Consider the following 27451-nt stretch of genomic DNA (forward strand, 5'->3'; position numbering starts at 1 on the left):
ATGAGAACCAATCAATTTTAACAACAGTCTCATTAAGTGTGATACCTTGTCAGAACTGATATCTCCTTTTTGCAGCTGGACACACCTTCCCTGTACATCAGCACTTTTAACTGTTTCTCATGCTGCTAGGTACAAGCCTAATACCACAGATTTTCTGAAAAAAAGAATAGTATGACTTAGTAAATTTTAAAACCATGTATTCCATATGATACAATTACAGATAACTTAAATTTTAGTTCAAATAATGACACTGGAAGAATGTTTGCTTTGTTTTGTAGCAATGTGCTGTATGAACAGCTCTTACTATTCTTTTGTCTTTTGCCGTGTCTATTCACCCAGTTTGTTAAACTTGTGTACAAGTCTCAACTTAAATACTAGCTTGTAGGATGTCCAGAGAGCAAAATCTCCTAGATGCACCCCCTCACGCCACCCTCAAAAAATGTAGAGGTGCACAACTTCCCAAGGAGAGCAAACTTCTTCAAAGAGGCGTGAACTTGTTCCTCCATCAGGTCTGCACAGCAGGCCATGGCCTGTCTTTCAAGCCTGTGTGTTTGCAGGAAACGTCACTAGTTCAAAAGGATGTGAGATTGTACATGTGACTGCCTGTGTATGTGCACAAAATGGTTTGCACGTCTTAAATAAAGTACTAACTAACAACCCTTTCTAGCAACATTCCCAAAACAAATTAGAAGGCAATTTTGGTTTTTATCATTTGTATTTGCCTGAATGTGTTTTTTCTTTTTCGTCATTGTTTTTAGGTTTGTGGGATTGTTTATTTGTTTCTTTTTCTTCTCTCTCTCTCTTTTTTTTTTTTTAAATTTTTAGCAATATATCTTGTCGAAATAAAAATCTATTTACTACTTTTAAAAAATTATGTATGCAAGACTTGACTTCTAAACTTTTATTACTTGCAATGAGTCTTTTATCCTGCAAATGGAAACACCATGAAGGAAAAGGAAAGAAAAATACTGGAGGAGTGAGAGTCTGTTATGCTGTTGCACAGTTAGTTTCTAGACAGGACATACTGGAGTTAAAGTCACTTGACTTTGACAGGACAGAAATGTTACTGTAACAGATTTGTGTTACAAAGGATCCTTTTGATGTATTTTCCTTCTTGAAGTGCTGTATTTCTGTTAAAAATTCACCAAAGATGTTTCCCCCAGTACACTGGTTTAAATTATCCCTAAAGCCACTACTTTTAGAATTTGCCAGAACTGACTCTTTATCAGGTAAAGTCACACATAGTTTTCACAGAGTATCGTGAAGTAGCTGAAAAGGGCCTTTATTGGTCTCCTAACCCACCTTTCTATTTCCCTTCAGAATCATGAACCTTTCCTTCAGACTCCATCTGGTGAGGGAGGGTCTAGTTTTTGCAAGACATCCATACCATTACCTATCTGTGCTTATGATCCTAACATCTATCCTGAACCTCCCTTGTAGTGCAGGTTCGTTTCTTCCTCTCATCTACAATCATGACATGTATTTGCTTTGCCTGTGCTATTAGCCTATTCTTGTTTGAAGAATTTTTTTCTGTTTTCTCTCAGCCTTCCCTAAACAAAACAGTCACACTTCCTCTAATCCTTACTCACAAATCTTATTTACCAGACTTTCAGTCTCCTCCTCTGGATTACAATTTCTTTGATACATTGTGGCCAAACTTCAACACGCTTCTCCTGTTTAGGCATCACCAGCATAAAATTATCTATGGCACACAGTGCTCTTACATGATGTTTTCTTCCACTTTTGCCACAGCAATCTCACCGGCTGATGTTCGACTGTCATTGTGTATGACCCCTCCATTCTTGTCTCTGGATTTGCCACCCTGCTGAGAGCTTCAAGTCCTATATTTATGAGCTTATTTTTTGTACTCTAAATTGTAGCCTTTTTTATATTATTTCTTCTCTGTGTCAAGATCTTCTTGAAGTTACTCCTGTTCTTTGAAGTCCTCACAGGCTTTTACAGATTGGTTATAGCTGGTTATTTGACAATTCAATACTACATCATCTGGAGTGCCAATGGGAGCAGTGTTTTGTACTAGAGCCTGGACAGGTCAGAACACTTGAGAATAGCACAGGGGTTTGGGCATTATACAGCTGAGTGCATTTTTCTTCGAGCGGTGTTTCACCCATGTCATGGAAGTTTTCTCTAATTCTTGTGTGCCTAGATTGCACCTGAAAATCTCATGAAAGACAGAGTTCACAATACCACCACCATCAAAATATATTACAGTCACTGCATTTCTCCTATCAACATGGTCTGTTAACTTGGTTAGGTCACTCACCTAAATAATTTTATTTTTCTATAGCATGATAGGGCCTCTGATGATAACCTGAGGAAAGATATTTGGTCTTTTTGGTGTTTGAAGTAGCTTTTCTTCTTCCTTTTAGAATTTTCACTGGTTTCACAGCAATTAATGACATTAATCTGACATCTGCCTACCTACCCATAACCATGTTTATAGTCACAGAGTGATTGCTATTTACCTACTACCATTTTAAATTTAAATAACCAGAAAATCCTACACTTTTTGAACCTGATTTTGGTGCTACAGGATTTTATGTCTTGTAGCACTATTAGAAGCTGTCTAAATGAACAGAAACTGCTTACAGAAAGATATACCAGGATTTCCGTAGGAAATATCCCCTTCCTGTATTTAGGACTAATCTGGTATTAATGTCTATCTTTAATCAGAGGGAGGCCTCTAGTTCAATTAATTGTTCTGAATTTAAGAGCATTTATGGGCATATAAGAAATGTGTCAGTAGAGAGCAATTAATTATCTTTTGGTATCAGCTTCACTTGATAACAATTTCTCTAATTGGAGCCTGAATGATGGAGCTAGAACTTAGATTTCAGCCAGAGGGAGGGATTCCTGGAGCAAAACCTCAGAATCAAATGCCACTGAATGTTCAGAGTGCTTTGCTCATTAATCTGATCCTGCAAAACCATGTGGGAGTGCAAAAAAAAAAAAAAATCCGTAAAAAAAATAGCTTTATCTACTTCCAACAGAGAACACTCTGGCTAGAAAATTTCTGATGAAACATTTTCTCGTCAGGATATGCCATTCACTGAAATCAAAATGTTCCACAAAAGAATTTCCATTTTTGACCAATTTCCAATGGAATCCAGGCAGGTTTCCAAGACAAATGAGCCTGCCATTTCTCTTCTTAACAGCCCTTCTGGCTGGTTCTAAGCAATCTTGGGCTTACAGACTGCTTTGCTTTGGGACTGACAGAGTGCTGAGAGCTGGGAAGGAAGGGACCTCCAGTTTATGGCTTCTTGGCAATCCCAATTGCCCAGACATGTGGGGGGTGAGGCTGACAGACTTCCCCAGAGCTGAGGCAGCATACCATGAAAAGACTCAACACTCCTTGGTTTCATTCCAAATTTTGAAATATTAAAATCTTCTACTGGAAAAAAAAATGCATTTCTTCATGCTGCTCTAATGAGCCTGTATTCCAAATCAGAACCTAATCCTGTGAGTGCATATTCATTTGTTACAAGCTGTTGTATAAAATTAAGAAAAAAATTTAAGGGGTTCTGGCAGGCTGACTACACACAGGCTTGTAAATGATAAAGTCACACCTGAACGTAAGGCAGTAGTGCCCATGGTAATGTGGTCACATAGCACTATTGTTGCTAATGCTTTTCTTCACAGTAACTGATCACTTCTATCAATATATCTTTGAAGTGATATTCCATTTTAGAGGCAAAAAACCTGCTACTTGTAACCACAAAACATATCAATATCATCAGGTTTACTATTTCACAATCTGGCATATTCTGCTAAGAGTCTTAATTAAAATAAAATACCTTCTTTTTGCCTTAGATAATCGTCCAATTCTTTCAGCCAATAAAAACAACACCTTCCCTGCCTGTTCTTTTCTATCTTCACTTCTCACATGCTAGTCTTACAGTTAAAGGACTTACAGTTCTTACAGCTCAGCTCACAGAGGGAGTATGTGACCATTTCTTTTCCACTTCTGTATGATGGCATTGCCCTGTCTCAAGCTTAACCTAACATGGCAACATGACCTGTGTACTGATGCTTTTGCTTGGTGATCTACAGAAGAAGGACAATATAAAACAGCTATGGAGATGGTAGTGACTTAAAAGCCACACCAGATTTTTCCAAAAAAGGGTACTTGCTATTCATCTTTTTCATAGTTGTTTGGCATTCACACACTTATATGTTTGGGGAAAAGCTCCAATATCTCTTTCATGAAGCACAAGGTCAAATATAGAAAAATATACCATTAGATTTACTAAAGTTGTTCACCTGGAGCAGGATAAGCCAATGCACTGAGAATTAACTGGCTGAGTAGGAGCACTGGTGGGGGTCACAGTGGATGAAAAGTTGAATATGATCCACTGACATGGTGATGGGGTAGGAGCATGTGATGTACAAAGCCTGAGGGAGTTTGTTCAGCCTGAAGAGATAGCCAAGAGAATAAAACAATTGCTGTTTTAAATTGTCTAATGAGGGAGGGAGAATTTAAAGTTAAGACATTTATAGTTCTGCATTGAGTGGGAGGATAAACCTGTCAACTTCCGTAAGTCCCTCCTAGTCAACATTTCTGTGATTCTGTTAAAATTATATTTTCTAAAATTTGATTTGATTAACATTAAACACAATTGTCTAGCTGAAACCAAGACCTCTGGAAGTTTCTTTATTGCAAATGAACAGAACATCATGGTGGGACATACTATGAAAAGAAAAGTTATGTTATATCCATGATTTTTCCTAACATTTTTTCTGCAAGTATGCAGTACTAGCCACAGTCAAATACAGAGCTGAAGTGACTCGTGACTTATCTACTAAGGAAAATACTAGTTCTAGATTCCTAAAGGAAATTATAATGGGTCTTCTGCATTCATAGAATGTAAACATTTGCTGAAGGTCGTAAAAACTCTGACTGTCTTCCAGTCAACAGTCACAACCAATAGGCCCAGTATGTTCAGATACTGTCTCTGAGGCAACAGGAAATCCTGGCACTGTGCAACATCCATCGAAGTTTTCGTATTGATTCCAAGGGAGCTGGATTTCAGGCAGATAGTTTTAATCTGCCCACTTACAAGACTGTAAGCCAGTGGAAATTTACCACTCATTTGCCTAAAATTGATAAATATGTGTATTTTAGAAAGTAAACTAAGCCAAAGAGTGTGCTTTTTTTAGGATAAATATGTGTTGGCAAAGATGAGGCATTGAATGGATTCGTCTTTGACTACTTGCCTAATACTCCTTGCACATATTAAATGAGTTTTAAAATATCCTCACTTTTGCTGTTATGCTGAATATACTGTGATGAATATGGGGGAAATCCTGACTCCTTTGGTAAAATTTCTGTTGCCTACATCTGTATGGCCAACATCTTGTATGGACACAACTGTATGAAGCACATGAAACAAAATTTTGACAAATGTGAGCAAGAGCTGCTGGCAGAGTTGCATCTAATACCAAATTATCTCTTATGTGGTGATTCAGTTTTATTTTACGCTTAGTCAAACATACAGTCATGTTATGGGATAACAACTACTATGCCATAGATGGAAAACACAGAGTGACTGGGCGGCAGATGAAAGGCTGGTGTATGAGTCTGTCTCAAAGCTCAAAGCTTTTCTTTCTATCTGTTACAGCATTCTTAGGCTAACCCACACTTCAGTTTCTTGCCTAAAGGATTATCTTATTCCTCAATTTTCTTTCCAAAATACTGGGGCCCCAATTTTACTCTCATTTACTTCAAAATAAGCTGATTCACTTCCTCTGTGGATATACTTTCATTTGCTGTATTGCAGTATTTTGTATTTAATGGGCTATTTTAAAATAAAATTCAAATTTTTTTGTTAAAAACCTCTGTGTGGTTTTGACTTAATCTGAAATTTATGTAACTTTGGGTTCCTTTTACTATTCGTCTTGGCATGCTTTGGCAGTTCTAATTCCTCTTTATGTTGCAGTGCTTGGGAACTCTACTGACGATTATTCTTCATCTTGGATGGGATTTTTTAGTCTTATAACCTAACATTTCTCCAGAAGACAAAAAGGAAATATTGGGTGTAAGAGCAAGGGAAGGAGTTCTTTTTCCATGGTCAGTTGCTCTGCTCAGTTGATTAGACAGTCAGGGAAACACAATGAAAAGGCATTTAATACATATAAAGTTAAGTGCAGGTCAATTTGGCGCAGAACAGAGAACCCCTCCCAGAGAGGTCAGAGATATCAGTAGAAGATTAGTTACACTATGCTCATAATTTCTGACATGGCTTTCCAGTCCAATATATCCCCTCAGACTTTCTATTCACAGCTTAGCTCATACACTGTCTAAATAGTTTCTGAGCTCCCTGAAATAATCTGAGAACCTAAATTTATTTGTAATGTGAATGGTCATCACACCCCAGTTACACTGCGATCTGGCTGAACTGACTGAACTGGCATCGTGACCACAATGGAAAACTAGTCTGCAGCGCAGTGTGCACACTCTTGCTTTACCAATTTTAGCAGTAGGTGGCTGCTTTTATGAACAGCCTTCTGAACTACTGGGAGATTTTGCCACTTTTCAAGGATTCCTAAGTATCTCAGTGGCTGTGCATCAACAAATCCAGGACACACAGCCACTTCTCAAGTGCTCTAGTGTATAGGCACAGCATGAGAGGTTTATAGCTTATGGGACCCACTGTGCAACTGATTTGTGTATGAACTGGACGTAAAACTCATTTTGAAAATTGATTTTGCAGCGCATGCATTGAAGTTCCATCTGTACATATGTAACAGTTCTAATGAGTCTGAGATACATCAGGTACATACACAAACACATAGGAGCTGTGTTAGTCTGAAAGAAGATTGCAGGAGTAGTATGCAGGGTTGAAAGTATTATGACCTTTCTCTGACTTCATTGACCTTCCTAACTGAATGAGATGCTATCCTCATACGCCTGCAGCATCAGTGGTTTTAGACAATGTAAATCCTTCCCCAAAGGCTGCAAGATAGTTTGAAATAAGAGGGCCAGGATGCTCATCATAAGGAAGAAAACAAGTATTCTCATCTTAGCCTCATGCCCTGGTAAACGCTATGTAAAACTTCACAATTACAGATTTAGAATTCGTGGCTATGCATGAATTGTTACTTCATTAAATCCCGAGCATGACCTCCCCCTCAGCCTGTCTGACCAAGATGTACATCTGCCACACGATCAGAATAGAAAATGTCGTGTATGAAGAGGCACCACTGTGTCTGTCTGCTTTACATACTTAATGGCCAGTGTGTGGAAACTTTCTCACGAGTAGAAATCTGCTCCCTATAAGGACATGGTGCTATCCTTTTATCCCAGTGCTTTGAGAGCTCTCTCATGCAGCACAAAGCAAGGAACAAAATGTAAATCTGAATATCAGGTACCAAGTCAACAAACAAAACCAAAACATTAGTCTTCAATGCTGAAAGAAGACAGAGAGACTAGTGTTACAGTAGCTGCTAAAAACTAAAAGTAATTTTGTTTTCTTTATATGCAAGCAAACCACCAAACCTGCCCACAGAGCTTCCTGAGTTTGAGCAGGCTGCACACATATGAGCATGATGCAGTATATTTCTACTGTAATAATTCCCATTGTGTAGAAAGGCTAGTTTTGTGTAAGCTGAGCAATAGTACAGTCATAGAATGGTTTGGGTTGGAAGGGACCTTTAAAACTCATTGAGTTCCAACCTCTCTCCCTTGGGCAGGGCCACCTCCCATTAGGTTGCTCAAAACTCCATCCACTTGGCCTTGAGCACTTCCAGAAGTGGGACATCCAAGACTTCTCTGGGCAACCTGTTCCAGTGCCTCGCCACCCTCACAGTAAAACGATTCTTCCTAATATCTATTCTAAACCTACTCTCTTTCAGTATAAAGCCACTTCCCCTTGTCCTGTCACTACATGTCCATCAGAGGGTCTTATCACAAACTAATATACTTACTGCTTCTTACTTCTCCCTTTTTACTGACACACACCTGTACTCAGAGATAACTTCTTCTTTTGTAAGACATAGCTGTTGCAACACTGGGAAATACCATATTATTTTTCCCATTAGACTGATAAAGGAAACAGTGAAGCAATATCAGTTCAGCCCTAACTGTAGTGACTTGAGGTATTAATGTCTGTAGAGCTACAGGTTTTTCCACTTTGTCTTGCCAAAGTACTTCAGCTGAGATGTAGAGCTTGTAAGGTGTTTTGATCCCCAGCCTGGGCTGAACAGAAACTATCAGTTGATGATCATTTTTGTGATGTAAACACAGACCTGTGTGAGATAACTGTCTCAATTCTCACTTTAAACTCCAGATTAAAAAAATAAATTAGTTCAAATGCTGCTCTGCCTTTTAGACCTTCGAGTTATGGCTTTGAGGGAAAAAAGGTATCTAATTTTTTGAAATTGTTGCTTGATGAGAGGGATATTAATATGGTGGTAGCAGGTTACAGCATTTAACACTGTAGCCTTGACATTTCTTATTAAATATTTAACTGCTGAAAACTGTGTACTTCAGAAGGACCTGTGAAAATGAAACCTGGTTTTGAGAACACAGAGTTGATACTGTAAAAATAAAGACAAGGATATGGATAAAAGAAATATTATAAAGTTGTCACATGATTTCTTATCTCCAGAACAAGACTTGTGGTTTTTTATATTTAATTGAATGCATAATATTTTTCTGTGGAGACAAGGGTCTGTAGACTCGCTAGAATAAGTGCATTTAATTCACAAACTGGTTTGGTTTTGCTTTTTTTTTCTGGGTTGTAGATAAAACACTCCTTGTGTTTTTAAAGCAGACTGTTTTCAAAACATGATGGTCAAAATAAGACAAACAAGCAAAAAGGTGGAGAACCTCACAAAGATACCAACACTGTACTCCTTCGTACATGACCTCAGTAGTATAATTTCTTTTGCAATGATAACACTAGGAAACAGTCATTTTGCTTTTGAGAGCTAAAAGATGGTGTTGATCTAAGTCTCTGTAGGAATTTTACCCTGACAAGCAGATGAAACATGGCAAATTAAGAATTATTTCTCTAGTTCTTGCATTAAAGAGCTACTTTTTTCCACAGAAATAATATGATAAATCAAGTAAATTCCCTAAGCATGCACAGATCTTTTTTATGATGTATTTATTATAGGCTGCACTTTGCTATCCATATTTTGCTGCATCATAAAAGAGCATTTAAATTTTGATTTTAGCAAGGCCTAGTAACACCTATTTTGAGAAAGGAATGCTCTAAGCTGCTAAGGAGTGACCCTGGCAAAGACTGCTTCTCAGAGACAGCCTGCACAAGTCCATCTCTAGTTGTTCCTGAGGACACCAGTTCGTTATTTCGTCTTCAGTGTATTTGATCACTTGAATTAGTGATCACTTGAATTTTCATAGTAAGGGGAGAAATACCAATTTAATGGCAGATTAAATAGACTGTAGTCATCTTAAATCTCAAAAGTACAAGAAGTGGATGAACAAAACACTGATCACAAATAATGACAGTATTGCATACTTGGTACCATCATATTTAAACAACAGAATAAGATTCCTGCTTACATATTTGGAATATACTAAGCAGTTTATATTCTGTCTTATTCTTGCTTAAAAAATCACGCATGCAGAATATCAAATCTATAAAATATATCACATCAATAGGCCTGGAATTTGAAGACCTCTGTTCACCCCAGCTGAAAGTCAACCATTCCTGAAACAAGTGTCAGGAAACTGGCTTTGTGCCTAGTTACTGCAGTGGAAGTGAGAATAAGTTTTTTTATATATGCTGGTAAGTCATTTAGCATGGTCACCTAATTTTTTTATCCATTTGAAAGAAAATGTGAAGGAATGCTTTAGTACTTCACAAAGCATGAGGCAAACACACACATACATTGCTCAAGTAATTGAGCGATGAAAGCTGTGTAAGGACAGATAAGTGGTCATGAGATGGAGTTAGTGGGGAGCTGTGGGCTCTCAGGCACTACGTGCTCCCTGTTACTGCACACATCTCATGCCTGTCCCAAATGACAACCAAATGACCAGTAAGGGTTTCAGTCTCTGTCTGCTGGCAGTACCTTCAGCTCTTCTGCTGAAAATGCCAGCACAGATGCTGGTTAGTGGCAGGAGCAGTGATGGTTTATTTTGTGATGAAGATGGACTAATTTCATCAGACTGTATTACAACGTCTTTCAGTCATTATGAGCCTTACTCTATTCAGATGAGCAACAGATTCAGAAAACAAAGAGGAGCTCAACTGCGCTTTGGAAGTGGCATTGCCATTTCTATTCCTGTTTCTATATGTATGTTTCTGCATTTTCTTAACACTGTTTCTGAGCCATAGTTATTTCTGACAGCTTGTTGCCTAATTTAATTCCCCAAGAAGAGACACAAAATTGGATGGCAGATGAGATGCTTTTATTAGACACACCTATGTCCATCAATATACTGGGAAGGATCAGGCAGTCGATTCTGCCTTAATCTTGACCTTCCAGCATGTTCATTGATAATTTCCACAGTCACAAAGCAACTGTATGTGAGTCACTAGCTAATTTGTTCATCTCTCCATTGCTCTTTGGATGAGTCTGGATTGCTTTTGGATGAATGTGTTCTCTTTGTGTTCCTCCATATACAGACACCACAGAAAGTTTTAGATTGTGGCTTGCCCTTCTTGTTTCAGACCAAGGTTGATGTGCAATTCTGTGTACGTGCATTGATTTACTGTAACAACAGTGTTGCCTCTTATTTCTTATTATTTTCTTAATTACCAGAGTGGTTAAGGCTTTCGGCTTGCCAAGAGAACTATGGTGAACAACAAGCAAATCTCCAGCTGTGCAAAGGGTTTCTGTGTCATATAGTCCATAGGAGGAAAACAACATGAGGTTCAGAATAAAGAAGAACCCATTTGCATGGGAAATACCTCTGTGCTTCCATTTCTCCCCTAAAATAAAAGGAGATATTATGGTATCCAAAATGATACTGACCAGCAATTACAAAGAAAGACTTTTTGGTGGCAACTTTTATGCACAGTAAATCATGACTGCATTATGGAAAATATTCAAGTTTTTGTATGTTATAAGTGTATGAGATAATGTATTCGTATTCTGCTCTGCTGGTAGTCCCAACCTTTTGAAATTCCTTGACTACATTTAGTATTTTGCAGGCAAATCAACGGAATGCTTATGAAATGGAGTTGAATCTTCTTATATCAGTGGTGCATTTGGCCCTGTACAGATGGTCAGAAAGTATCAAGCCACTTTCTAAATGTTCAGTTCAATGCATGATGCTGGAGTATAGTTTAGATAACTAATCTTACACAGAAGTTTCTGTCTTTAGTTTAAAGCAAAATGTCAGTATTCTATGTGTATCTAATTTCTGTGTATATGACCTGCTATGCAAAATAACTTTAGCACACAGAGGTGCATAATCTAAAAGAATAATGCTTCATAGCATGAGACTGAATGAAATAGCATAGAATAGCATAGTTAGTTAATCTTTTTTTACAAGTTATGAACATAATATAATAATCTTTGTTTGTAATGTTACTTCAGGACCAAGAATAGGCTGTCCTATATTCCCAGAAAAGTGCTGCTATGCAAAATAATAACAAGCAGAGGTGTGGGCTGATATCTGTGGGCAGACTGTACCTACAATGCACTCATCTGTGTGAACAATATGAAGTTCCATCAGCTCTATGACATCTCTGGAAATAATAAACATGTTACAAAAAAAGCTTTGGAGCCTTAACTGAATTGCCCAACAAACCTTCTCCAGTCAACAAGTGGAGATAGGCACCTGCAATTGGCTTGGCTGAGTCACTCTTTAAAGATATCTCTCCCATTTGCTGTAAAATAATACCCTAAGCAACAAATTAGGACTTCAGTTAGGAGCCTAAAATAACTGAGATGAAGTGCGTGAGTAGCAGCCCAAATTTTGCAACATCCAAGAAAATATTTGCACTTTTATATTTTAAAAGGGTATTTTCTTCTTTTTTTCTGTATCTTTCTGTTGTTGCAGAAGGGGCGCTAGCAGGGAGGCTCAATTCTGCCCTGCTAGAATGGAGCTGACCACTTTCTCAAGAGATAGCAAATACTGGGACTGTAATCATTTCACAAGCAGAGTATAAGGGGATGTCTTCTGACACCATTTCACCTTCTCAGGTACCTACAGAAAAAAAAATCCCGATCTTGCTCTTTATTACTGCTCCTTAATTGATTTCAAAAACAAGCAGCACTGCAGACAGAGAATTTCTAAATGCCACTTCCATGTCTCTAGCAGCCCGTCACTCAGCAAGCAGCATCATAACTTACAACAGTCGCTACCTGAAGTGTGGTAATAATTACTCAGAAAAAGATTTGTTTGTTTGCTGAAAGGAAGCCTTTACTCCTGAAGTTTTCTTGATAGGAATGCCAACTAAAGCCACAGACTTCCAAGGCTGGACTGAATCCTTCTGTTTTTGGGGGATTTTGGTGGGGGTTTTTTCATGTCAGTAAAAACAAACTCTGCATAATTCAATTTCTAATTGAATCACTCATCTCAGACATAGCTGCTTGGCTAATTACTCTGGAAAATTTTTTTTTTACTTGACTTGCTTTTAAGAATGACTACTTCTGTGATACTGCAATGTAAAAGTAATAAATTATTTGGGAAGTAAGGTATCTTTGTGATCTAATGACTACGAGAAAAGCAAAATCTTCATGCTAGTAAAGTTTATTTTTAGTGCCATGATTTCTACATTAACTATAAGATAAATGCAAGCTTGGCATATCACATTTTGAAATTTTCTAGATAGCTCATGCTAATTTATGTGATATGCTGGATTAATCTGTCAACTCTCAGTCAAAATCAGGATGTCTGTCATCGGTTTTATTTACTGGAATGCAAAAATCTGACTGCATAAAGCAGAAGGACTTCATCTGAGTAAAGGAGCACGGTGGAACAGTGAAGTTGACAGAGGTGAAAGGTTGACCCTAGCTCTAGGGCATGATCACAGCTAGAAGCAAATGAATGGGCTTTCAGAGGTGTGCTTAGACTGAAGGAATTCAAAAGGAATGAATAATCTGTTTTTATTTCTTTACCCTTTCTCAGTGCAAAGATATGGACCTTGGTACATGTTTAAAAATAAAGAGAACAGTAACAAAGAAACATACTGCCAACTACTTTTGCTCCTACATAAGTAGCCAACAACTTCATTTTTGGCTAGCTGCTCAGGATGAGTGGAGTAGCAGCATTACATAAAAATGCTTCTTTGTCAAGTATATTTTTACTCCAATTATGTTAGAACAACATTATGGTTTCATGAGTCAGCAGTCCCAAAGGAAGCCGAAAGCAAAGGTTTCTTGTATAAAATTTCACTACCTGTCTCCTACAGAGTGAAACTAAAAGATGCTTTTAATGCAGCATGACGGTGGGGAAGACAGGTGCAAGCATATCAGCAGATCAATAATTGTGCAGATACAGGTTGGGATTCTTCCTTGCAGCATGTTGTGGGGACAGAAGCTCAGCAGGACCCTGCATTCTCTACTACTATGGATCCTAACAGGCAGAGCTCCTTCAGCCTCTTGTGCCATCCCTCATGACTTCATGCATGGCTGCTGGTATTAGCTATTTAGATGATACAGCACTGTTAGTGGTCATACTGCTTTTTCAATATCTTTTTTCTAAATTTTAGATGTTCAGGGCCCCTTATGTTTGGATTTATTGAGAAACATGTCTAAACGAGGGAAGAATCTGACACAGAAATTAATTAGAATTGGGAAAGCACCATTTGCTATGCTTGCCAAAGCTTGAATGCATTTTAAATCTGAGAATATTCTCAGCTCTGGAAGTGAAACATGATTTTTTCTGTAATGCAGCAAAACAAAATACTGTAAGTTGATTGAGAGACTTTGGCAGTGAGGAAGGAATTAGGAAGGTAGAAAATTAACATTCTGAATGGCAGAAACGCTTTGGAAGGATGGCAAAAGAAATTAGAAGGAAAGACACTGTGATAACTAACATGTATATCGTGATAATAGAAAACAAATTCCAAACTTGTGACTCTTCCTAGCATAGCATCTTATTATTACTTTTCCAGAAGTTCAAGTGATTAAATGAGCACTAGGAATGAAAGTTAAAATTTAAATTCAGAATTAGGGCATTAAAATAGAGGAAAGATTTTAAATTCACATATTTAAAATCTGTAGGATGACAGAATTCAGGATCTCTGTGCAATTTTAATTTACTCCTTCAAAGCACAGACATTGTGATTGTCTTTAATAATATGAAACTGTACTTCCATTTTTCACTACTTTCCCACATCAGCCCATGTTGGATTAAAAAGAAATCTCATTTTCTTTACAGAGCTTTCAGGATTACTGTTAATAGAAAAAGCTAAGTAATTCAAAATCATTATTATAGTTATCTCCGCAATGCAACTGTTACAATATATAAGCAGAGGCAGAGAAATGAAAACCCACAGTATCCATACAAAATATATGCCAATTGCTATTATAAAAAAAATTAAATCAGAGCCCTAAATTTTCAGAGCATGAGACTCACTTATTGGCCAAGACAAAAGATTAAATATAAAAAAATGTCTAGAATCACAGAAGCAATCTGTATCTGAAGAAGGTTCAGTCTCCCAGAAAAGCACTCAACTATCTAGTCTTAAGGTCATCACTTGATATCCTGCTTTTCCCTGGCTTACCCAATGCATGTCTACTTATGTCTCTAAATGAAGCAGCCTACAATCTCTAACTTCACAGGTACCAGATTTGTCCCAGAGCATCACCCATTATTTTTGTGAATCTGGAATATCTTGTCATTAACTTAAAATTAAATGTGATATTATAACACTCACACACAAGGAAGAACAAGCTGAGATTGCATGAAGAGCCCTAACTGCAGCATCTTACAGGCTTGTGAATGCTTGGCTTTACTATCTCATTTTTTTTCAATGGTCATGTTAGAAGATTGGAACCTAATTTGAAACAGGTTTCCAAAGAGAGCATGATCATCAGAATAGTGGAGTTGTACTGGTTCTTCAATGTTAGTAATAAAGCAGCCAACAACCCACGTAGTTGTGTACTCAGATGCTCAAATGAGTAAAAAAGAAGGAATAATTACAAATTTCAAAGCAAGTGCATTTTTTTAATTAAATGGTACAGGACAATATACTGCAAATTCATTCTTTTGCATGGTGTGTTAATTACCTGTTATATTTGAGATGGTCGAGTCTAATCCAGCTCACACTGAAATGTGTGAGAATCTTTTTCCCATCTTGAACAAGTGCAATGGTATCTCTGGGTGGCTCTAAGGTTTGTTGGCATTTCACCTGAACAATGCAGATTCAGCACCTGCAGTTTCATCTTACTGTTGTTAGCGCTCTTCTCCTAAAAACAATGATTTCACAGAGCTAAATCATTCTTTCACTTGTCTGTTTGAAATTATGCTTTGCAGTCATTGTATCGTCATGTATTTTTAAGCCTCTGCCCTGTAGCAGCTGAACCAAAGAATAAACTCTGCAGAATTGTGAAGAGAATGTCCCTACCTAACTGCAGCTTTTCAAGGAGCTTGTTATTGTTCTCATTACAGCTGCACAAACGTGAAACTAGAAAGAGATGGAAACAGCAAAGAGTTATAACTAGCAAGCTTCTACAATACCCATAACTACAATGAAAGTACAACCACAACAGCAATCCCTCTGGCTGGAAAAATACCAAGTGTGATTTGGACAGAGTTCAACACTTCTGCAAACTCTGTAATAATAAAAGTTATCACTATTGCTTGAATGAAGAACTCTGTAAGGTCCAAAAAACCACTTCTTTCTCAAACAATCCTACTCCATGCTATCAGGACCGTGTGGGCTGTGTCTCATACACTCTCCTCTGAACACACAGAGGGACCATTGCATCAATGTGCAGGAGAAGGAGTATACTGCATCCCAGGGCTCCTATGTCCAACTGCAACACTCCAACCCCTATAAATTTGCCAGCCCATTCTTGGTTCTCCGCAGGGAAACCTGTCCATCAGTGCTGCAGGGTGGGTGCCCTAGCAGATGAGTCTGACTGCAGCTGTGAATGTAAGGAGGGGGAAGAGAGAGGCAGCGCATAGTGCTGGTGGTTCCCATATCCATGGCTGGGGATGATACTTCACATCACCTTTTTATGTTTTCTTGTTTGTTATTTAGTACAGACTGGCCAAGTTTAACATTTCTTGTAATAATTTGCTGTGTTTTTTTGTGCTTTTTATACTATCACCATATTTTTCTTAGGATTGCCAGATTTCTAACAATGTGACTAGATCTTACTGCTCTGATTAAATTTCCCACTGGGCAGCTCTGAGAAATCACAGAATCATAGAATGTTTCCAGTTGGAAGGGTCCTCCCTCAACCTGCTGGCCATGCAGCCCAGGATACGGTTGGTCTTACAGGCTGCAAGTGCTCCTTGCCTACTTGTATTGAGCTTCTCATTAACAAAATGAGTACTCTCTACTGCTTTGCATGTGAAATGAGTTGGAGAATATGATTTCTGTAATACATGGAATATCACAACTGCAGCTGATTCATTGACCTTGGCTTGGCTGTCAGACACGCACCCAGCTGGCCTCCCCCCTCAACATGACACAAGGAGAAAATAAGGTGAAGAAGCTCATGAATAAAGACAGGGAGATCACTTGCCAGTCATTGTCACAGGCAAAATAGTCTTGACTTGGAAAAGATTAATTTAGTGTATTATCTATTTAAAAAAAAGAGAAAAACAGTAAGATAGTGAGAAAGAAAGACAAAATCAAAACACCTTCCCCTCTACTCCAGACCTTCATCCCAGGTTCAACTTCAATCCCTTTCTCCCAACTCCTCTAACTGTTCTACCTCCTCCTACCCCAGGTGGGATAGATGTATGGAGAATGGGAGGTTGCAGTCAGTCCATTACTTCTCCTCTCTGCTCCTTCTTCCTCCTCACACTTTCCTTCTGCTCTAGTGAGGGTCCTTCCCATAGGGCACAGTCCTTCAGAACCAGACTGTTCCATCATGGGTACCTCAGCTCTTTCCAGGAAACCTGCTCCTGCATTGACTCTCCATGAGCTGTACGTTCCTTCAAGGCTGCATCCACCAACTGTGGCGTGGGGAACACCATGGCCTTCAATGTGAATAACTGCTCCATCATATTCTATGGACTGCACCTCCTTCCTCTCCTTCATTTCTGATCTTGATGTCTCCAGGGCTGTTTCTCTCACATTTTCTCACTCCTCTCTCTCTCTGCTGCTCTGCAGGTTTCTAACCCCTCCTTAAATACATTTTTGCAGAGGTACCACAGCTTGGCTGACAGACCCAGCTGTGTGTCATGTGGTGGCTCAGTTTTGGAGCCATCTAGAACTGCCTAATGCAGTGGCAGATCCTGGTTTCTTCTCACAAAGGCCACCCTTGCACCCCCCTGCTGCCAACATCAGGGCGTGGACACCCAATACAGCTGCTGTAAACTCAGCAGTAAACACAACTTGACCAAAGAGTACCAGATTGCAGGAGATATCCAGCTCAGCTCTGCAACCAGTCTGTGACAGCATCTGTCCCACCCATAGTGAGTCAGTGTGCAGGCTGGCTATAGCTGGCCATCCTCATGGCTCATTGCTTCCCAGAAGGCTGCACCTGCCCTTGCTTCCTGTGCTTGCAGCTGCATAACTCTTTTGCTCTAGCATGCCTCACAGCACAATATGCTGATTCAATTTTTTAATCCAATTAAAAACTGCTCCCTTTTCACTTAGAGTTAGCTTTCTGACAAGTTTGTTTCCTGATAGATGGTGACCATCCAACTTAGTTCAGCCATAAGGTTTAACTGTGTGTGTGAATAACCATGATGGGCACTGTCCATAATGTACATGCAGATTTTTTATTCCCAGAAAACCCAGATGAAAATATGGGATGTTTTTTGAATGTGGAGTGGGGAGAGGTAGACATGATTTAAAAGAGTTGCAAATCCCATGGTAGATTCTGTTACAAACTTAGGGCTCTGGGGAAGAAAATGAGCAGGCTTGCCAGATGCCCTACTTTACATTTTATATACTCCAGACAAAATTATCCCAAATTGCACAAAACCAGGCAAAGAATAATAGGCAAGGAAACAAAAAATCTCCAGCTGAAGGCCCAGAGAAGGATAAGAGTGCTCTAATGTATGAAAGCAAAGGATTTGCTTTATAGACAAGGCTATTCAGCCAGAAGCATCCCTCTGAGATACAATGTGATAGATGCCTACAAAATCATGAGTGTCATAGTGAAAATGAAGGCTACAAAAACCCAACCTCACACACCCATAGTATTGCAGGAAATGACCTTTTATTTACTGGAGGATAGATAAAGGATGGGAAATAAAGACTGACACTGTCCAGGGTGGAAAAATATCAGCCATGAAATTCAGTAGGGACATCTTCACCAGTGATCTGGAAAGGGAAATGCAGCAAAATCCTAAAGTTTGAAGATGATACCAAGCTCTTATAGGCAGTGAGGAACTCCAGAAGAAATTCACAAAACTGAATGGACAAAAGGTATCTAATTAGTTTCACTCTATCTAAATGAAAAGAAGTGCATCTAGAGAAAAAGAATCTAAAGTGCACCTACATGCAGGATTCAGGACTGGCTATTCCAGCTCAGGAAAGTGATCTTGGAAACATCGTGGTCGGTTTGCAGAAATCATTGACCTGGTATTCAGTATCAGCCCCCTAAAAAGCCAGCAAAACCTCGATCATTGACAGGAAAGGTGTTGAAAATAAGACAGGGAACATAATTTTGCCACTATGTAAACCCCTCATCTTGCAAAATTAAAATTTCTTGGTCCTCAAAAAAACACAGTGGAGTTAGACAAGGTACAGAGAAAGGCAAGTAAAATGATGATGGAGATGTCACAGCAGCCTTATAAGAAAAGATTAAAAAGGTTGAAGTGATTTAAAAGGGAAATGAGAAATCTGAAAGGAAAAAGGACTGAGATTTACAGAATTATGAAGGTGGTGAAAAAGGCCAATGCAGAAGTGAAATTAACTACATCTTGCAATGCCAGGACTAGAGAGCACTTGGTGAAGCTAATTTAAAATAGAAAAATTGGAGATACTATCACAGCCTTGAAAGGGAGTAGACGAATTCCTTAAAGTGATATATGTTACATTCTAACATATTTTAATCAAGATTTGTGAACACTAGGAAACTATAAGAAAGTGGTTTCAGATAGTGGACTTATCTCTTTTCTCCCAGTAGCATCTTGTAGTGCCACTGTAAAACGTATTACAGGCACTGATTGTTTGTCTCACTGACTTTAACAATGGGATTTTTCATGTACTCTTACCCCCAGACTAAACAGGCTGGACTAAATGAGACATGGAGTACCTTGTCTCCTCACAGCTAACACATACAAAAGCCATTACTTTAATTTCTTCAAACCCCTTAAAAAAAAAAAAAAAGAAAATACAAAAGGAATGTCACTACTTTCTTACTCCTCTTCATAAAAGCATCGTATTTTTGGTCCTTCCTTTAGAATGAGTTTAATAGACATTAATCACAATACGAGTTGTGCAATATACTCATATTGAATACTAATATAAAAATACAGGAAGTACAATAAACACAAGCACATGACAACATTAATAAATAATAAATACTGTATTTCTCTCTGAAAGTCCCTCATCCAATAAAATGGAAGATTTTAGTTTTGTTCTGTGCCCCACACAATGATCAAATGAAGTGAGACTAAATTTCGAGTTTTCACAGCTCTCTTCATCTCAGAAACCTACAAAAGGTTTTAATGTCCTCCCACTCTGCTCACTGCTCCTTCAGCTGACGTGCAAATAAAATCTGCTCTGCTTCCTTACCAGCTCCTTTCCTCTCACTGGAACTGATAAAGAACAAAACTAGAGTTGCTTTCTGTTGCTGAGCAGGCTTGAAACTTATCTTTTCACTTCCCTCTCCCATTCACAATCATATAGAAAAGAAAGGAATACTACATTATTTCCTTCTGGTATCCATAAAACAAAGCAAGTCAAAGCTTTTGTTTCTTCCCACGCTCTCCTCTCTCCCTTATCCTAGTTTACTTCCTGTCCTCGTAATAACCCCAACAAGATGGCACAGATATCTTTAGTTGTTTCATTTTCTTTAGGTGTCTTTATCCTTTTCTAATCCTCACCTATTCAGGGTTCATTCATCCTCTTACCTCAGTTGCGTGGTTAGTTATGACCTCCCACGTGTATCCCCAACCTGCACCTAAGGCCTAGTTGTTCTGTTCACTTTGAGTTGCCCTTAAAGCTGTGATGCTGCCTAGTGTTGCCTATTATCCACCAATCCTGAATGGTGACGTGGCAATAGATTCCACAAGCACAGCCCAGGAAGACCCCAGCCCTGCCACTCAGACAGACATAGTGCAAGGGAGACACACGACCCTTTGTCCCCAGTGCCTATTCAGTGTTATTCATGTTGAAATGAAATAAGTAAAGGCAAGTGACTGGAAAATCAAACTCCCACCATTTCTGGGCTCAGAAGATTTAGACCACTCCTCTGGATGTTGTTGGTTCAGTTGTCCTGAAGCAGAATGGCTATTTGAACTCAAAATATGTTCAGCCACAGGAAGTGTGCTAACCAAAGGTACCTGTAAAGTGGAAGTTGATCCATCCTTGATTTCCTTGGTCCCAGCAGAATGCAGCTTCTTATATTAGGCATTCCATTTACTCTAAAACTACTCATTTATCCATTTGAATTAAAAAAACACCCAGTATTTTAAGTTAGTTAAATAGCACTTTTTTGAAAAGTTTCTATTCTGCCACTGAATTAAATGAGCTATTAGTCATAGAGGCTTCACATAATGGAACACTTAAACATCTAAGACAGTCATAGTAGAATATGTCTCATCTAGATAGATCCCATTATTTTAGAAAGAAAGCATAATTGTGCAGTATTTTTGTAAATTAATGTTAAAATAAACTTTTTATAACAATTACAGATATTTGTTCCTAATTCTTATCATTTATTATCCTCTATATTTACTAAAAAGTTCAAATGCATATGTGGCATGTGAGAAGATGTGACCTTTTTATTTTAAAGACTGAAACATTACAAGCTTTAAGATAGAGTAGTAAGTCAGCTTAGAAGGGGGTGATGTACCCTTCTATTGAGTATTGCACTGTGTATTTCAAAAAGAATCAGTGCTCAGTAACTCATGGTGAGATGGTCACATTCCTCAGATAATTTCTGTGTTGCTGGGGCAAAAGTCTGAACAACTTCCAACACATCAGAGATAAAGCCAGCAAATCTGAAATAATTCTGTAACACCTCTGTATGATACTGAGCACAACTCAAACAGTGTGCAGATCCTGTCCAGTAGAATCCAGAAGAGCAACCTCCTGTGTGTCTTTGAACAAAATACTCATTGCAGCAAGTGAAATGGCTACAGCAAATTTCAGGTAGTTTCTGGTAATATATCGTGATGCACAACACTGATATGAGCAGAAAATCATAATAGACTTAAATAACAGATTTTACTCTCTAACTCTCTACCTCCTAATTTTTGAGAGTAGTCTTCAAAACTCATTTACTTTCTTCTTTTTTGAATTGAAAACAATACATCTTCTAGTTTCTTCCAGTTTGAGTACTATATCACAGAATCACAGAATATGCTGAGGATGATAAAAATAAGCAGAATGCTACTTCAAAAACCTGCACTATTAAAATAGCTGTGAAACTTAGGTCTTCTCTTGTAATTATGCAATGTACACCTAAAGAATGCAATGGTTTATGTATGCAAATTGAACCTCCGTGAGAGCAGAAATGCAGCTGATGTATAGTGGCATTCTTAGGAAATTGAAACACTACAGCAGAAGGCTCTTGGTCAGGGAGACTGTCCAATGGACTGAACTGATAGTATTCTACGGACAAGAGATTAATGCTACCAAAGTTAAAAACATAGCTGAAATTTTGGTTGTCTGGGCATACAAGCATTTGACAAGTATTTATCATGTGTGTTGAACAAAATATCTTCTGTGCACTTGTCAGAAAGACAAGAAATTACATGAAAGAGGGCAATAACAATTAAAACACAAACAACTGAGTTCTGGGTGTTATCATTACAGTCATGTAATAATTTCTCAGATAGTCTTTGCCTATTTTGGTTATCCAGTGCAATGTGGTGTGGAACAGCGACTGCAAACACAAGAGTACAGAGAACTACCGTTCAAAAGAAAAATAAACCCTCCTTCCAGTTTTAGCCAAGTTATAAAAGAATTGATCTAGATAAAGAATTTAAAGAGTGTGAGATTTTTGTCTAATAATTTGCTGCATGGTATGCAGTTACTATATACACATTTATTATTACATTGCATTAATACGCTTACATATATTATGTTTAAAATAAGAATTGGGAAGATGATTAAAAACTCAACTGACATCCCTATAAGTCTGACAAGACTCACAGTTCTCTGTTAAGTCTGTCTGACCAAGAGGGAAACACAAAGATTAGACAGATAAATATAAAAGGATTTCTCACTCTGAGACAGAATTTATAATGAATGCATCAAACTCTGTTAAGCAACTGAAGATGCCTTGGGTTATAACAGAGGCCTCCATAAATGCACAAGTTCTTACAGGAGCTTGGCACCTTGAGGTGTGTTTACCACCTCCAGGTGTTAGGCAAGCTGTTCAGCACCTTGAAGAATGAGATTTTACATAGCTGCACATAAACTTCCAATTAATGTGCATTAGATTTGCAGGCTTGACAAAGAAACAGATTAATTCTCATCTGCCTGTTTAGATATTGATAAAAATATTCTTTTAGTGCTGAAGAGTTCCTATCCTTTGAAAAGGAAAATTTGTGAGTTTAAGTAAAATAGATTAAATGTATGTTTTGTAATTCATAAAATCTAGAGGGAATACAGAATTTGCCTATGAATTATATTTTAAATAAAAACTGAAGCAACAGAATAAACCAATTATTCATTTAATATGAATGATCTCCATAGAAGAAAAGATGTTTCTCGAGGTGCGCAAGCCAAAGCTAAGGACAAAGTATAATCAGTTGACAAAATCCATTCTATTTTTTTATTCTATTTTTTATTCTATTTCTGTTCCCTGAAGCCGCAGTATTAATATCCACTTTCATGCAAATTTGTCCCAGGCCTATTTTCCCAGGCTACCTCATTTTAGATTAATTTTTTGAAGCAGTTTAAAAATCTGGAAGATTCTTACACTGGAGGAGAAGATGCATTCTCCATGCCTCTGAGAGTCCATTTCTGGGAACCACGTGCAGTCATTTTTGCAGTAATAAAGGGTTGTATTCAAAACTGCTGGTAAGTGATGAAGATCTAGAAGACAGTAAAGAATAAAGCCTCTTTGTTGGCAGTATTCATTTTAAGAGAGACTAAGCCTTATCTCGGAAGCCCGTAAAGTAGCTGTGACCACCGTCACTAAGGTTTAGGTAAATTTTATATTGGCACCTTCTGTCTAAATTAAGAAACAAACTATAATCTCTTCCTAAGATATACACCATGATATGTATATCTGGCTGAGAGAGAGAATGTGGAGTTCAAGTAGAGTTGATTTCATTTAACTCGTTAACAGGGGTATAAGTCATCCATCTTTTTGGGCTGGATTCACCATCTCTGTGCTCTATGCATTGATTATTTTTCTCAGGTCTGAAATGAATGTAAGTTGACTTGTCAGCAGCTAACCTCATTGGCATCAATGGCTGCCTAGGCTGAAGTAAAAGGGTGGTTGAGATGTGCTGCAAGCATCTGGGGCAGACATGACAGAGCTGCCTTCCTCTTGGTCTTGTCAGAGGGATCTCTTTGGCAGTCTGTCACACTGCTCTGCACAAAACTGTTTCATTCTTTCTCAACCTCAGTGAGCAAGGTCAGCTCAGTGATCTCAGTAAAGCAGGCAAATATGGGTTTTTTACCCATGGTTGAAAATTAAATGTATTAATTTGTCCTCATACTGGGTCATGAAAAGATCAAATTTTTGCCAGCAACAAAACTGTTCACTGAAGTGTTGTCTTCCATGACCAGCTGGGAGCTCTGAGACTGAGCAAATCCCCCTCTCTGCAGAGATATCTCATGTATATCCTCCCTCCATGCCTGGACCCAGAAAGTGCCTGCCCCTCTTTTCCCTCCCATCTCCTGTGCCAAGCCCTATTCAGGCAACACCTGCTGACCAAGGAAAGGTGAGACAAGGTAGTGCTGCCCACCACTGGGGTTTCCTCTTTGCTCTCATCTCTCTGCTTGGGAATCACCTTCTGCTAGTGTGGCTGCTAACCAAAAGATACAGAGGTAGATAGAAAGCAAGGGCAGGTGTGCAGGCAGTAGCAGACAGCTGTGTACTATAAAGGCTGTAGAGTTTGCTTCTTCTCTACCCTCTGAACCATCAGAACAAATTGAGCCATGGAAGAGACACATTGCCACTGTTACTGAGCCAGTGTGGATTTTTCTGTGATCATCTACTTCACCTCTTCTCAAAGCCAGTCCTACTTGTGAAAGACCTTATATTTATTTAGGTCCTTGTTGTCAAAAGGTGAGCTATGGGGATTGATCATCTTCCTGGGACATCAATGGAATTTCTTTAGTCTGTTTTCAGTGAGAGTGTGTACACAGTCCAGATGTGAAAAAGAAACTGAGTTATGTATCTGTTGAACCAAAAGTAGCATTTGGAAAATTTCTGAGGCTCATAAACTTTTTTCCTTCCCACGTTATTAGTCCAAAGTAGGCTGCATAAAAATGTTCTTCACTAAACAATGTTTATCATTGTGATTGCTAGAGCAGGAACTGACAGGGAACAGAGGCACTGGATATTGATAATGGAAGTGGTTTGCTGAGAGCTGTAAATATTGTTAAAGTTAGAATACACTGTGCTTAGACTCCATGTGTCTGTAAACCTACAGCAAATTGATCTGTTAATATTAAATGGACAGACACTATTGTAAGCAATGGACATTCCATTTCAGGTCAGCACTAACTCCACAGGGAGGTGAAGATGTGTCACATGCCTACCAGGATAAATCGCAAACAAGTAAGACTTCTTGTATATCAGTGGTGCCAAGACAACTCTTGAGAATTTAGCTGTAGTGTATTAATAAAAACCAGAGGGCACTTTTGTGTAGTATCTACTTTTCCTATGTCTAAAGTGCTCCATGAGTCAATTCTGTAAGCTAATGGGACAGTAACGGATCAATAGCAATAGCGTCAGAAAATGTTGCTCTAGCACACAGAAGCCAGCAGATAAGCTGGTTAATGCTCCATCAGTCATCTGGTATAACAGAAATACTCATTATGAAAGGATTCCAGTGCATGATCTCTTTGGAAAATAAACACTTGAACCTGACTTTTTTTTTTTTCCCATAAATGCTGGAATGTTCCTTAAAAGTATTTAGGAAGAGGCCAGATGCATTGACCACACACAATGTGTGGAAAAAATCAATTCTCCAGCCATAACTGTTCTTCAGCCATAATCCTGAGAAACACAGAAAGTGTGGGTTTTTTGTTCCTCATGTCCCTTTGGTGTCAATAAGACAAAAGAAACATCCTTCCAGGAATTACCTACAGAGGTATTGGTTTGATTGGATTGATTGGATTAATTCGATTGTTTTGATTTGGGAGTGTATGAACGGGGCCATTCTGTCCCTCACTTTATGACCCAGGAGTGTGGAGGAGAACACAAGGGCATAAGGACATGAGTAATGCAATTATCTCATGCTATTCTGAAGCAGCCTTAGACTTTGGAACCCAAAACCGAGAGCGGGATTCAAAAATCTCAGTAAATATATAAAAGCTGAGCGAAGCTTCACCCTGAAAGCTGAGAAACCCAAATGCTCCCCCAACCAATTTTAATGGAAAACACATTATCACTGATAAGCACTGAATGCTTTCCTAAGGGGACAGGAAAATCTTCACTACCTGAGGAAAGTTTAGGAAGAGTTGAACAGTTATCATATGTGAATAGTGAATTACGCAGTCCTACCAGCAAGGGTTCCTTCCACCCTTGAGTTTTTCTTCCTTTTGCCCTCAGATGGCTGTCAGCAGTTAGTAAAGTTTTTTTGGGACAAGGGCTGTTTTCCGGCAGACCTATTTCCAGCTGCCTGCTTTCTGTAAAAGAGCCTTGAAGATACTCCTGGCATCTCCTCCTGGTACAGTAAGCTGCAGCTGCAGTGTTGGCAGTGGCATCACAGTGTTTCTGCCTTATTATTTACCTGTCCATGTCATATACTGCCTCTGTGCTCAGTTCGTTCAGTATCAAGACTCTCTTATCTACCCCAGGAGCTCTGGGGTGGTGCTATCCCTGCTTCTGTTGCCTGTTTCTCCAGGCAATACCCGGCTGAGACAGGATGGTGCTCCACAGCCAGGATGATTTCTAGGCACTGAGTCCAGACAAAGGAGAGTGCAAATCCTCAGTCCAAAGCCTAGGTTTCAGCTCTGTGAGGACACTTGAAAAATGTCTGTGTGCCAGGGATATCCTTCTGCTTGACAGTACATCTCAAACCTTGCCCTGGGCTGTGTTCCTAAACTGAGAGTTTGGATGAGGCAACCTGTTCACTCAGGTGTTTTAAAGACTCACCCTTTTCTTTTTCCGCTGGCCACTCTCGCTTCCTGGAAACCGTTGCTGCATCTATTTCTTACCATCAAGAGCAGTACCAGCTGCACCCTGTGCCTGTCTTGGGGAGATCTGCTGTTGCTGTAGGGAGTGAGGGAAAACTAGGTGAAGGAAGTGATGGCTAGAAGGTCTTTCTCTGTCTCCCGCCCTCACATTCCAGAGGGAGCAGTAGCAGTGCTGTAGCAGCTCGTTCATAGCCTCTGGAATAGGCATCTGTCTCTTCAAGTGTCATTCATACTTGAATGACTATTGCATCTCCTTCAGGGAAGAGACCAGATGGAAGTGTTCTGTATACCAGATTTGACTACAAGTTGTCAGTCAGACCACACTGAGTCAGACATGGAGACTCACTAGTTTTCAGCAGAAATTCAAAGGATTTCTAGCCAAACCTCATTCTGCTTGGCCTGAAATCATGCAGAAGATGCCTATTCCATTCCCTTCTGCGTGTCCTCTGTAGATGGCATCAGAGCTCTCTCCATCTGTGAGCTGTAGCCTTCAGAATTAATGATGCTTTTGTCATTTTCAGTCTTGGGTAATTCTCATGTGTGGCATTTTTACAATTACTACAAACCTGCTCTTTGTTCCAGTGGAACCAGTTGATTCACACAGCAATAAACACTGGTCATCAGATGCCCTTACAGAGTCTAGGTGCTGCAATGGAGACCTGTGGCATGAGGCACATTACCTGCTGCGAAATACCAAAGTTAATCACACAGGTAATGCCTACAAAAATATGAAGTGCAGGAAGATGCTGTGAACTAATTTAGGCTTAAGCATGATGTAAAATTATGCTCTCAGAATCAAAAGTTACCAGCTGATTTCAGTGTGCCTTTGGGTGTTCTCACTGCAGAAGAACATGACAGATTAGTATCTTATTAACTCATTCTTG

At 38.9% G+C, this 27451-nt stretch overlaps 1 long non-coding RNA gene across 1 annotated transcript; it reads left to right on the top strand.

Moving 5' to 3' along the window:
* Positions 1-11769: 11769 nt before the first annotated feature.
* LOC135415299 (uncharacterized) lies at positions 11770-15807 on the top strand. The gene is made up of 3 exons (XR_010431064.1): positions 11770-11888; positions 11996-12138; positions 15554-15807. It is a non-coding gene; the product is annotated as an uncharacterized LOC135415299 (long non-coding RNA).
* The last annotated feature ends 11644 nt before the right edge of the window (positions 15808-27451 follow it).

Source organism: Pseudopipra pipra, chromosome 5 (genome assembly GCF_036250125.1).
Source record: "Pseudopipra pipra isolate bDixPip1 chromosome 5, bDixPip1.hap1, whole genome shotgun sequence".
Lineage (NCBI taxonomy): Eukaryota > Metazoa > Chordata > Aves > Passeriformes > Pipridae > Pseudopipra > Pseudopipra pipra.